This window comes from Coturnix japonica, chromosome 8 (genome assembly GCF_054131305.1).
Source record: "Coturnix japonica strain WE chromosome 8, WE-NBRP24, whole genome shotgun sequence".
In the NCBI taxonomy this organism is placed as follows: domain Eukaryota; kingdom Metazoa; phylum Chordata; class Aves; order Galliformes; family Phasianidae; genus Coturnix; species Coturnix japonica.
Window position 1 is genome coordinate 14190733 of NC_140670.1, and position 11880 is coordinate 14202612.

At 42.5% G+C, this 11880-nt stretch overlaps 1 long non-coding RNA gene across 2 annotated transcripts; it reads left to right on the forward strand.

Moving 5' to 3' along the window:
* The first annotated feature begins 27 nt into the window (after positions 1 to 27).
* On the forward strand, positions 28 to 5748 carry LOC146759952 (uncharacterized). 2 transcript variants are annotated; one of them, XR_014948599.1, is made up of 4 exons: positions 28 to 391; positions 861 to 939; positions 3532 to 3702; positions 5406 to 5748. It is a non-coding gene; the product is annotated as an uncharacterized LOC146759952 (long non-coding RNA). The 2 variants fall into 2 exon arrangements; XR_014948598.1 differs by lacking the exon at positions 861 to 939 and having other exon boundaries at positions 30 to 391.
* The last annotated feature ends 6132 nt before the right edge of the window (positions 5749 to 11880 follow it).

The following is an 11880-nucleotide window of genomic DNA, read 5'->3' on the forward strand; positions in this document are numbered from 1 at the left end:
CGGAGACGGGTCCTCGTGAGCGGGCGGGGCCTGCGCGGGAGGGCGGCAACGGCCGCGCCTGGAACCCGCGACGCGTCCGCCGCTCAGCAGAGCGGGGCGGGTGCGGCCCTGCAGCGCGCGGGGCGGAGCGAGGCCTCGGGCGGCTCCTCAGTCCAGCGGCCCGCACGAGGGAAGACCCGTACACCGGGTGCAGGCCCTGCGAGCCGCCCGCCTAACTCAAGTAGAAACTTCCGCCCCGTAACGGTCACCAGCCACAGCACAAGTGGGCACAGGCCCAGCCTCCTTAAAAGTACTCAGTCAGAACCCGTCAGAAAAGTGAAAGCGAGTCAAATCATATTCGAATCACGTGAAAAACACGTTAACAAGCACTACTGGTTTCCTCCAACACATGGTACGGCAGCCGTTTTCTTTTTTTTTCAGCCGTTACTAAAGCAGGCTGACCGGCAGTAAATTCCAACTGCCCATCAGCATCTAGTTCTGTTTTAGGTTGGATGTTAGGGGGAAGAACATGAATGTGGCATGAATTGTTCATAATACAAGTTCATTCTGAATAGAATTTCAGTTACTTACATCAGAATGGTGGGGTGGCTTTTTTTTATATATATTAGTCATGGTCTGGCTTTATCATTTTAAAGCAATCCAGTGAAGTACTTACTGCCCCACCCTGAAGGAAGAAGTTCTGAATCACTTGCCTTGTGAAACAGTTTTGTCTGAGACCGCAGTACACAAAATCCCCAGTGAATGCTGCTGTCTATCCATACATTATAATCATGATTACTTGAAGAAGACATGTATGTAACCAATAAAAAGACAGCTGTAGTGCTCACCAGTTTCCATCAGAGGTTTATATTCACTTCTAGGTCAAACCTGCAGTCATTATCTGTCCTTCTAAATTTGAGCCTTCAAAGATTAAAAATACAGTGGAAAAGAAACCTTAAGGTAAGCCTAACTGCATAAACTTATCCTGAAAAGGAACTGACCGATAGCATTCACCACAGATGGTAAAATTATAATCAGCAGAAAATAGGTGGGAAATAGTTAAAGTTAGCAGGAACTGAGTTCAGAAGCAGCAAAGCAGTGTTTGTTTTTCTACCAAAGGAGAAAACAGACCCATGCAGAAACCAATGCATTTAAATAAGTTGACATAGATGGATATCCAGGTAACCTCAGGGAAATGCCAGTGAATAAGCAGAAAGCCTGTGACTTCAGAGACTAGAGGGTAAGCCAAAGGCAAATTTAGGAAAGCCAATAAGGAAGCAAATGTTTGCAGGCCCTAGCAAGGCTGACAGAGACACAGAACCCCTTGCAATTACCTAGATAACCAAAGCTAGATCCCCACAGTCCTATACCCAATGCAAACTAGAACTCAGTCCTCATTATGGCTTACAGACATAACCACACAATCTAATAACAAATGAGCAGAGCTATGCTGACCCAGCCCCAAACAATCAGTAAAAGGAATGGCAAAGAGATGCTGGAAAAGCGCAAAAAGGTACTGTAATAAAAACCAAAGCATGCAGAAGTTGTGCTTACTCCATCTTCTAGGTTTTCATTTGGACGATCATAAACTCCTTTCCATCTTCTTTTTTTCCCCCACTTTCTGTTGTAGTTTGTTTCTATTCCTTCTGGATTTTTATCTTTTTTAACTCCGGTAACTCAAGGATTATAGAACTTTAAAAGATAAAATAGAATACTAACTTCTGTTGCTTGCAGGCTTCCTGTCATTCTTAAACAAGCAAACAAATGGACTTCTCTCCTGAAGGAAGCACCTTCTGGAAAGGGAGGGGCAATTAAATAATCAAATGGTGATTTGTAGGCAAAACACACTAAGAAACTTTGAGGGGATCAGCCCAGTGCTTCTAAATGAGTTATGTAAAGCAGTAGATTTGAATGATTGGGGCAATAGTTCCCACCTGCAGTAAATAGGAGAGTAATTGATCATTTCTGCTGCATTAATGATGTTTCTCCTTTATGTGCCTGCTCAAGGCTTCTATTCTCTGACCTTGTGTTTCATTCAGGTGTTTCCTCCATTTTATACTTGCAGATAAGAATGGAATCACAAAAAGGACAGAAGCATGGAGTTTTTTGGTGATCAGACTCCTATTTAGACCATATCCCTCATGCTGTTACACTTAGTCATTCAGATCATCTGTATGTTATAGAAGACTCTTACTTTTTGTGGGTCTATATTCTGTTACCTATACTAGCAATTAGACAGTTAGGGCTGAATTTGCAAATGAACTTTGATCAAAGTTTGTTTTATACACTGGAAAATACCCCTAATTAGAAAAAAAATGTGGGGGAGGGGAGAAGGAAGGGGAATATTTAACAGAAGTATCTTTTTGAAAGGCTATTAGGCTGTTTTTGATGTGGAAAATATTTATGGCATGAAAATACTCGTGTAAGCAAAATTACACCAGAATTACTCCCACAACCTATATCTGTAAGAGCTTCAGTATCAGCAGGTGTTGTAAAGCACTGAAATTTAAGCTAATTCAAGATAATGGTTATTCATAAGTGATCTCATTTATTTTATTACATTGCCATGAATTAAAGACAAAATCAACAAATACATGTTGGAGCCTATAGCAGATCATAAGCAAACAGCAGATATTTAACCAGTAATGGATAATCTTTTCTATCCTCCAGTCCTGCAAACACACACACCCTTATGCATACACGATGACTTCAATTCATGTACCTGCCAAGTGAAGACTTGCAGTTGAAAGCAGATTACATCTCTGTAAGTCTCTGAGGAGTAGAAGGGGAGATATCACAGAAGTCCAGCACTGCATTCATGGTGCAGAACAGAGCAATTACTGCAACAATCAGAGGCGTGCCTCTGCAATCAGAGGTCACCAATTTTTCAGTCATCTCAAGTTTTCAGAAGTAGTCAAATGAAGATTACATGCCTTCGAAAATTCAGCGAACCAAAGGAATTACACCACAGATTAACAGGCCTCCAAAATTTTCCTTGTGTAGATGAAACATTTATTTGCCTGCATGCAACAGCTGGCTTGTCTCTGTGTAAGCCGTGTTCCAGCAAGGGGCAGGGGAGTGCAGGAAGCTGAATGGTGGTTTTTCTGAGCAGTGTTCCCTGAAAGTCCTTGTCTCTCACTGCAGCCATGCCAAGGAGAAGCCTTGATGCTGTAAATACCATCCTGAGGGCAGGGAACGAGGTGCAGCAGGATGCGTGCAGAGCAATGCAGCCATATGCTGTGCTCAGGAGGAGGATGGCAGCAATGTATCCCCAGGCAAACCCTTCACTCAGAAGGAAGGTGTACTTACCTGCAATCATACTGTTACATTATTTACAGGTTTTGCTTTTTATGCTCAAAGTACTGCAATAGTCTTGGCCATAAACCACTCCCAGTGTGCAGCCCCAAACCTGAAGGCACCTCTACAGCAATAGCAATTACATTTGATTTTTGAGGGACCAAGTTTTCTTTTTCAGTATTTGCTGCAAGGGCAACACTTCAACACTTTTCTCCCCAAACATATACCTTCTCCTCAAGTCGCCTCTCTTTCTAGGGCCCTGTTGGCAGCCCAGGGCAAGCACAGCAGGTGACACAGAGCCATGTTGTGCAGCTGCTGCAACCTGAGCCGCTGCCCAAAGGTCCTGGACTTCGAGGAAGCAGCAGACACAGAACTGACATGTTCTCTGGCTCCCAGAGGGTAAGTGCCACTGCTTTGGCAAGGCAGGTGAGCCTGGGGTGGGGACTGCTGTGGGACCTCAGTTTTTCTTCATTCCTGTGGGGTTTACGTTTTCACCCAGTTAGAAGATATTAGAATACCAGCATTGACCTGCTGCGTGATCTACTCTCTGTCCATGGCAGAATTTTCATCTTTTACAGAAACATGACTGTGGGTATGTATGGTCACACTCTGGCTAGTTGCTGGTTGCTCAGTGCCACTGACAATGCAACAGAACACTCTGTCATTGCAGTGAATGTAGTTGGTCTAAATCATCTCCCAGGAGTAACTGTGCATACTTCATTCCGACACTGAAGAAGTGGGATGAGATTTCTGATGTGATTGCAGCTCTGAGATGCTATACTTCACTGTATTTCTGAACAGAATCGTAGGGAAAGTCTCTACAGGGAGCCCCTTGGGAGCAAACAAATCCCAAGTGTCTTATGCAGGAGAGCAGAGATCAGAAAAAAACAGAATGCAGGAAGCCAGAGGGATGAAAGAGGGCTAACACAAAGCGTGACAGGAACAAAGGCAAAGGTGTCTGCTGAGAATGAAGAAATCTGGGGTTATTGCAGATTTACATGCAGCAATTAATTTCCTTAATTTGAATAATGATATTGACCTCTTTTGTAAAACCCAACAGAAGGTGAAGGCTGAAAAAAAGATGTCTTTCTTTACAGCCATTACATAACTACAACTTTTTCAATGTCACATTGAAACACTTGTGTACCTGGGCATAAACACTAACAGAGCATGTAATAGAAAAACAGACAAGATATTGCTCAAAAATCTATACAGACAGAAATCCTCCACATTCAGAGGTGGCAGAATAGCTACAGTAAATGCAGCCAAATCACCAGGAAAAATCAGGTACTATTTGAAATGAAACTGAGCAGCTTCTCAGCTGTTCCCTTTCTGTCTGGAAGGAAAATGTGTCTCGGCTTACTTATTTCATACTCTGAGAACAGTCAGCATAATTTTACAGTCAGGCATTTCAAGATTTTCTCCCATGCTGTGGCTCAGAGAGAAAAGTTTGGCATCATTTGCAAATGATGGAGGGGCAGGGAGAAACATGGATTTCTGTATAAATTTCAAAACTAGCCCAGGCTTTATGCATTTAGCTAAGGAAATATCAAGAACTGTTTTAACAATCACAGATTTATTGTCTGCGTGACCTGGGCATTAAAGTAGGACATACGGAGAGAAATAACATAGGGTTCAGTGCTCACGAGGAGTGACCATAAGGAAAGAACCTTTTCAGAGAAAGAAGAAGTGATCCATTGCTCCTTTTTTATCACACAGAATTAAGTTTTCTAGAAGGACAGGTTTAGACCAAAGAGGAAATTCTCCAGGCTTCCACAACACTCAAGTGATTCAAGGAGAAAACAGAGTTTTAGGAAACAGAATATAATAAAGAACTACAAAATAAAGCATGTATGGCTGATACTAATCTTTTAGTATTTATTTTAAAAGCGTATAGATAGTTAGTATGTCTTTGGAGAGATGCTTAGTTAATACTGTTTAGAAGTAAGAATTCTATTAGGTAGAAGTGCCTCGTTTGTTAAATCTACTTAACAGCATCTAATTATGCTGTGTTAAATGTTATTCTCCCAATATGCAGTGTGTAGCTGAAGGAATTGGCTGAAATACTGCTTCACCCATAACAAATGAATTCTTTCTGTTCCTTCCTTCCTTCCACTTTGCTTAACCAGAGAATGAAGGAGTGTGCAAACATGACATCCTGGATAAAGTTCCTGGATTCAGCAGAAGTCCCCATTGGAGACCAACACCCACTGTATAAATCATCATTAGAACCAGAATGATTTTTTCCTTTCCTAATGTAATATACAGGTGACATTTTATTATTTTTGTTTGTATTTTAGGAAATTGAGGAGTTTCAGAATCGCCTCTGCAAGTCACAGGAAATTTTCCTGTTTATCAAATAGCCCCATAGATAAGGTTGGATGTTCTTGTTTATTCTGTGTTCTTGTTTTCACATCTTTATGACATTGTGAAAGCTTTGTTTATAAAGAATTTTGGAAAAAAAAAAAACAACATTAAATGCCAAATATTAAATTAATGCTAAACTGCTTTAAATTATCCCACTCCCAGATGTGGAAAGGCTAAATAAGATTTCTCATATTTTACCTCAACACTTCCATTTTTCTTGCAAGGAGGCTTGGAGATTCAGCCAACTCAGTATAACTACCATTACAGGCTATCTGTATTTCCCCTGGTAATAGGGATAACATGTACGGCTTTTTATGAATGAAGTAGTAATTAGAATAACCTAGATACATGCGTACAAGTGGGGTATATAAATTCCTCCAGAGTTGAAAAAAAAAGAGACTGTGCTGTACAAGATCACAGATAATAGCAGTAGCAGGGATGTAACCATATGGGAGGTCTCAGGGTTGGTGCTCACAGCCCTGTGTTTCTGGTGCCTAAAAATACATATTTCCATACATTGAATTCATCTACCAAGATAAGACGTTGGTAGGAGAAAGTTGAAATGAGACCATAGGATAATCATAAAAGATGTATTATATGCTACACCATAAAAGAAATGAACGAATCACAAAGACAGCTATTGTAAGCTGCTTACATGCAGCTCTGTTCTGCTGGGCTCAAATCCAGCATCCAGCAGCAGCCTGACCTGCCTCAGCCCAATAACACCATCATCCAGGCCTATGCCATCACAGAAAGGTCACCCAGAAGCAGTGAAGTAAATCACCTACATAAAACAGAAATCTTAAAAATTAGCAGAACTGCAGTTTCAGCCTGTATATTCACCCAGGCCGACTGAGCCAGTGACACACAGGCCTCTGTGCCTCTTACACCAATCAGCACACAACCTCCCCTCTCCATACATCTATGACTAGCACTGCCAGCAGCTCTAAAGATTTCTGTGAGCTTGCTGAGTGCATGGAATCAAGAACAATTGAGCACATGTTGCTTTTTTTCCCCCCTCTCTCTCTTTTTACTCAGCTGTTCATTGCAGGCACAAGCACACAGATTTAGCAGAAGCACATTCATTTCTTTGACCGCAATGCTGAATTCTTACAGCTCAGGGAATTTATATGTTAGCAACTATGATCTGAGGATATCAAAACTGTTTTAAGTAAGCTGTCTGAGAAGCCAGATGCTGTATATCTGTCTGATTAATCCATTGCAATCTTTGCAATGCCTAGGACTACTACTTTGCTTTCATTTCACGGGAGGATGAATGTGCTTTGAAACCTTGAGGGCAGGATAGAGACATCCAGGAGACAAATGCAATGCACTGTGATCTTAAATGCACAAGCGGGCTCCTGGATGGGTGCTGGCACTCCAGCTGCTGTCCTGAGCTGCTGCCCAGCTGCTCCCTTTTAATAACTTCTGGCAGAAAAAAAAAAGGCCTTCAAAAGGTCTTTCACCCTTGGCCTGTACTCGAGCATCAAAAGGATGATGTAGCACATAGAGCTTATGCCAAAAGGGATCTTTAGCCCAGCCTGAGCTTCTTGCCATGAGATTCCCCATAACCCCTCCTAGAAGGCTCAGCAGCCGTTGGCCACAGAACAGCTTGGGTTCCTGCAGCTAAATGGGGCGTTGGTGCTCAGTGACCCTGCCTGTGTTTGCACCAAGCTGACAAGTTTGTTCCTGCCTAGCAGAGCTGTCAAGGCAAAATCACAGGGTGATGACTGAAAGGGGTAATGCGGCACAAGCTTTTTAAAACATCTGTGGTTGAGGGAAAAGATGAAAAAGGAATCAAGAAAAGATGGGTGTGAATACAAGTCATCTTCTTCTCTTCCTTCTTGCTCTTCAATCCCTATTTTAGGGCATGTTTCGTGTACAGAAACTCTTAGACAAAATAAATTTATCTTAGTGACTTAAAAAGGAGAACATTTCAAGAACGCTAGATTTTATTATAAATCTAGATTAAATGTTTAAGAAAGCACACTCAGTTAAGGAATCCAAGTGACCTTTATTCTGCTTCTGGTAAGTAAGTGCCCTCAGAAATCCCACTGAGGTTACTCCCCTGTCAGCATGCTCTTCTTACAAGGGCTAAGGAAACCGTTCTAAGTCAGCACCCTTCTTGGCTGTCCCAGAAGAAACAGCTCTGCTGTGGGACTTGCACTTTGAGATAGCCCAAGTGGCTTTTCTACATCCTCCATGCCTGGATGCTGAAACTGTGCTCTCTCTTAAGAGCTTGAACTAAGAATGAGGGACCTGTCCCTCTTCTGAAGTAACAGCAGAAGGATAAGATGTAATGGCCTTAAATTACACCAGAGGAGGTTCAAGTTGGGTATTAAGAAAAATTTCTTCTCACAAGGAGTAACAGTGCACTGGAAGAAGATGCCCAGGGAGGTGTTTAAGAAACATGGAGATGTATTAAGTGATGTGGTTTAGTGGGCATGGTAGGTACGGGTCGATAGTCAGACTAGATAATCTTAGTGGTCTTTTTCAACCTTATGCTTCTATGAACATATGATTTGGTTTTATCTAGGAGATTTCTTAAGGTTAACTCAGCAATCTGAGTTAATTTGCTTGAAGTTCCTTAATGCATCTGGTGTGATAGCACCTCTTGAAACTGAATTAATGAGCACTGGTCAGGGCAACCCCAGGCTGGATGTGTATGTCCACAGTAAGCAGCCATCTGTGGGTTCAGACCGCTCTAATCTCACATCTGAGGCACTCAGCACTGCACCTGCTGCCAGGGGAGGTGCTGTGAGCTGCTCTGCACTGTGGAGAACTGGGCCAAGTTCTGGTTCCTTGCCTCAGGGGAAGCACTGGAGGGACTTGTGCACATAAATAGTATGTGGAAAAACAAGGGCAAATCAATAGCGATCAAATGATATAGTCTGCATCCTCACTGAAAAGCCCTAGTGAAAATGACAGGAGTTGCAAACCATATATCAACCATGCCAGCTAGCAGAATTTGACTTCAGCTTGTGTTTTTGGATGTGGCAGTAAAGCTCACATGGGACCCTGATGTGGATTTAGCTCCTGGCTTACCTCTGCTGTGTAAGTACTGCTCCTGGAAGAAAACGCATTAATTCTAGCACATGACCCTCAGTTTGTTTTCAGTCAGCACACACCTGCTGCCAGCAGCACACTGCAGTAGCTGGGTTCTGGTGCCCCAGGTAGAGCCAGACCTGTATGAGCACTGTGAGAGAGGTGACAACTCCACACCTTCCCACCCTCCAGCCCCCCATGGAAGCTTTGGTTTCAGTTATTATGACACAGGGCTTACACAAGCAGCCTCATGAAGAGCAAACCACAGTCACCAGGCCACCTTAGTTAGACAGCCTTCTGCCTGGTCACCATCCAGCAGAGCCCGCTGCAAACCCATCTCCTTCTCTGCTGCCTCCTGCATGTTCAGTACAAGCTGCAACAGAGCAAAACCTCGTATAGGTATTTCCAGCCATGTGACTGCTTGCAACTGTCACATGCACAAGGAGTGTGCCCCATTGCTTTAGCCAGGGCTATTCTTAGCAGGCAGGCAAGTAACAGAGAGGCAGTGCACATACTCCAACTTCTGTTATCCACAGATTGAGTCACTTTTTGGCACCCTCACTGAAGCACTTGGCTCACAAACTGTTTACTCCCCTCCTCAAAAATGCCAGGCGGCCATTCAGCATGGCACAGGCTGCAGCACAGTGCCATCCCTGAGGCACTCAGTGCAGTGTTCACTGATGGGACAGCCCTGAGGCTTAGCTGATATTTTCAAGAGAAAAGTGGAGCTAGCACTGAAAAATACTGAGAAGGAAAGGAAGCTTACCTAAGTATAATTTGAACACCAGGTACTTTTTAGTTTGGCCCAAGTGTGATCTAGTGCAGAAAAACAGTTGTTGTTTTGCCGGCTCCCTTCACTGTCCTCATGCTTATCTTGGTGCACAGCAGAATGGGGGAGGATGATGCCGCTCCTCTTGCAGCTGCAGAAGCACAGAGGTGGTGATACTTGCAGAGCCCTTTTGGTTCTAACACAATTAAGAAATAAGCATGAAGAGAAAAACAAAACAAATCAAAACATTTTTTCCCCCTCATTCAGGATATGCTGGTATTCTTTCCTAATGAAAATAGGCTTGCAAACATTCTCTTTTTCCCACTAAAATAGTTTTTAGTTACATTTTTGTTTTCCATACTTAATATCCAGCATCTTTTGGAAAGTGCCATAGGGATGCAGGAATCTTAACTTTTATTTAAGCTCCAGAGGGTCTTTGTGACAAGGTTTGTGATGAAGCCACATGCAGTAGCACCAGTGCTGTTAACTTCCTGGCTCCTCACTGCCTCCAGCCTCACACCAAAGGGGCTTCTGCCAGCTCAGGCATCCCTGAACATTTTGTGGTTAATTCCCTTGAGCTGCATCCTCCACTCTCCTTCACATTACTGTTTTTTCCTTCATTTACTGAGAATCCCTTCTCAGGGCTACAGCACAGAGAGCAACCTTGTCTGCTGCTCATCTTCTCAGTCCCCCTCTTCTTGTCAGGGCAATTGCCTCTTATTACACCCAGTGATGCAGAGATACAGATTGAACTTGGAGGAGTTCATTGAGCAGAGGAATGGGCTAAAAAAGCTAATCCCTTTTTGTATTTAAATTGATCAACAGTTCTCTGAAAATAAACATTCCATACCTCCTTCCAAAATGGATCTTGTTTGCTGTAGCACACTGAAGCTTGAGAAAAAACATCTAAAGAAACTAATGACATTTAGGGAAAGAACTTATTTGGGTGGCTGGTCAATATTTTTACACTTCTCAAGTGACTGTGGTGAAGAGTCCACTGAGTTCCTATGGCAGCATCAAACTCCAGTACAGTTTTGACAGAAACAGGAATTATTTGAATTATTTTAGTATTTGGCAGCTGCTTAGAAATCCAGATGGAACCTGTACTTTAACAGTTAATTACAGATCAGAGCAAAAAAGAAAAACGAAGAAAACAAACAAAAAAACCCACCAGAAACTACAAAACACAAAAGCAGCATCCAACCACCATTCTATGTAGCCACAGACAAGACAGCAGCTGTAATCTTAAATTATTATATCACTCGAGGCAGTTATTTCTTCAGAAGGAGTTTGAAGTATATGCACACTACTGTAATGAATCCACATACTGTGTAACAACTACATTTTGTTAACACTACTTCTTTCCTTATCAGAGGAAAAGCTCATAACACCAATCTTATTCTCACATCTGTTCTTTAAGAAATCAATTTCAGGTAGTCCAAAAGTCAGTCATGCAAATATGCTCAGTTGTTGAGAAATACTTTGACAGCTCTATGTAAATCCAAGATTAACCATTCAACATACACTTCAAATGATGAACGGTACATCAGACAGGCACCTACACCTGTTCTGCATCAGGTGTCCTTGGGAGAGTTTTGAAAGTAAGCTTGAACAAAAACAATCATATCTCAGAAGGGCAATCTGAAGCTAGTGATTCCAGATTCTTTCTAAGGACAGCACAGGCCAACAAGCAAGAGGCGTTTCAGCTGATTTTTAACACCAGACTAAAGCCTAAAGCCCACCTGCATAAATTGTGTTTTATTTCTTCTCATTACAACATCTGTTTTTCCTTTCTGGCTCTGCTTTTAGTAGCTGCACAGAGAAGTACAATCTATGGCAGAGGGAACAGATTTTGATTCCAAGTTCACATCTCCAAGTAGTCTTGTAACATTCTGGGAAGCAGGCAGTCATGTTCTCTGGAAGTTTTCCCAGTCCGTGTTTACACCACACAAGGCATAGACTTGTTTAAGGTTTCCAAAACACAACTTACTGGTTCCCAGAACGTTAGAGCAATGGATACAGTAAGCACACTGCCACTGGTATACTGGGCCTTACTGCCTCCAGTTCCCCTTTCTCCATGCGAGATTTGTTTTTTACAGAAAGGTGTACTGCCACATCCATTTCTTTTTTTGAACCCCCACTTGAACAACTAATAATAACACAGTGACAAAGGGTTTCTTACTAAGGACTCTCTTAATTATCAGGTTGATTGAGATTATATAATTCTGAGGGAGATAAACAAAGAGCTTCACAGCTGCTGAGTACGTTAAAGTGCACCTGGCTGGACGCTAATGGAAGTGTTTCAGCTGGACACCAGTAGTAGTTCTACACCAGTAGAACACAGCTGTGGGAAAAAGCAAAGCTACACCCCAGACTACTCAGGTATACTTCTATGGTCACAGCGCTAACAGAGATAACAAAGC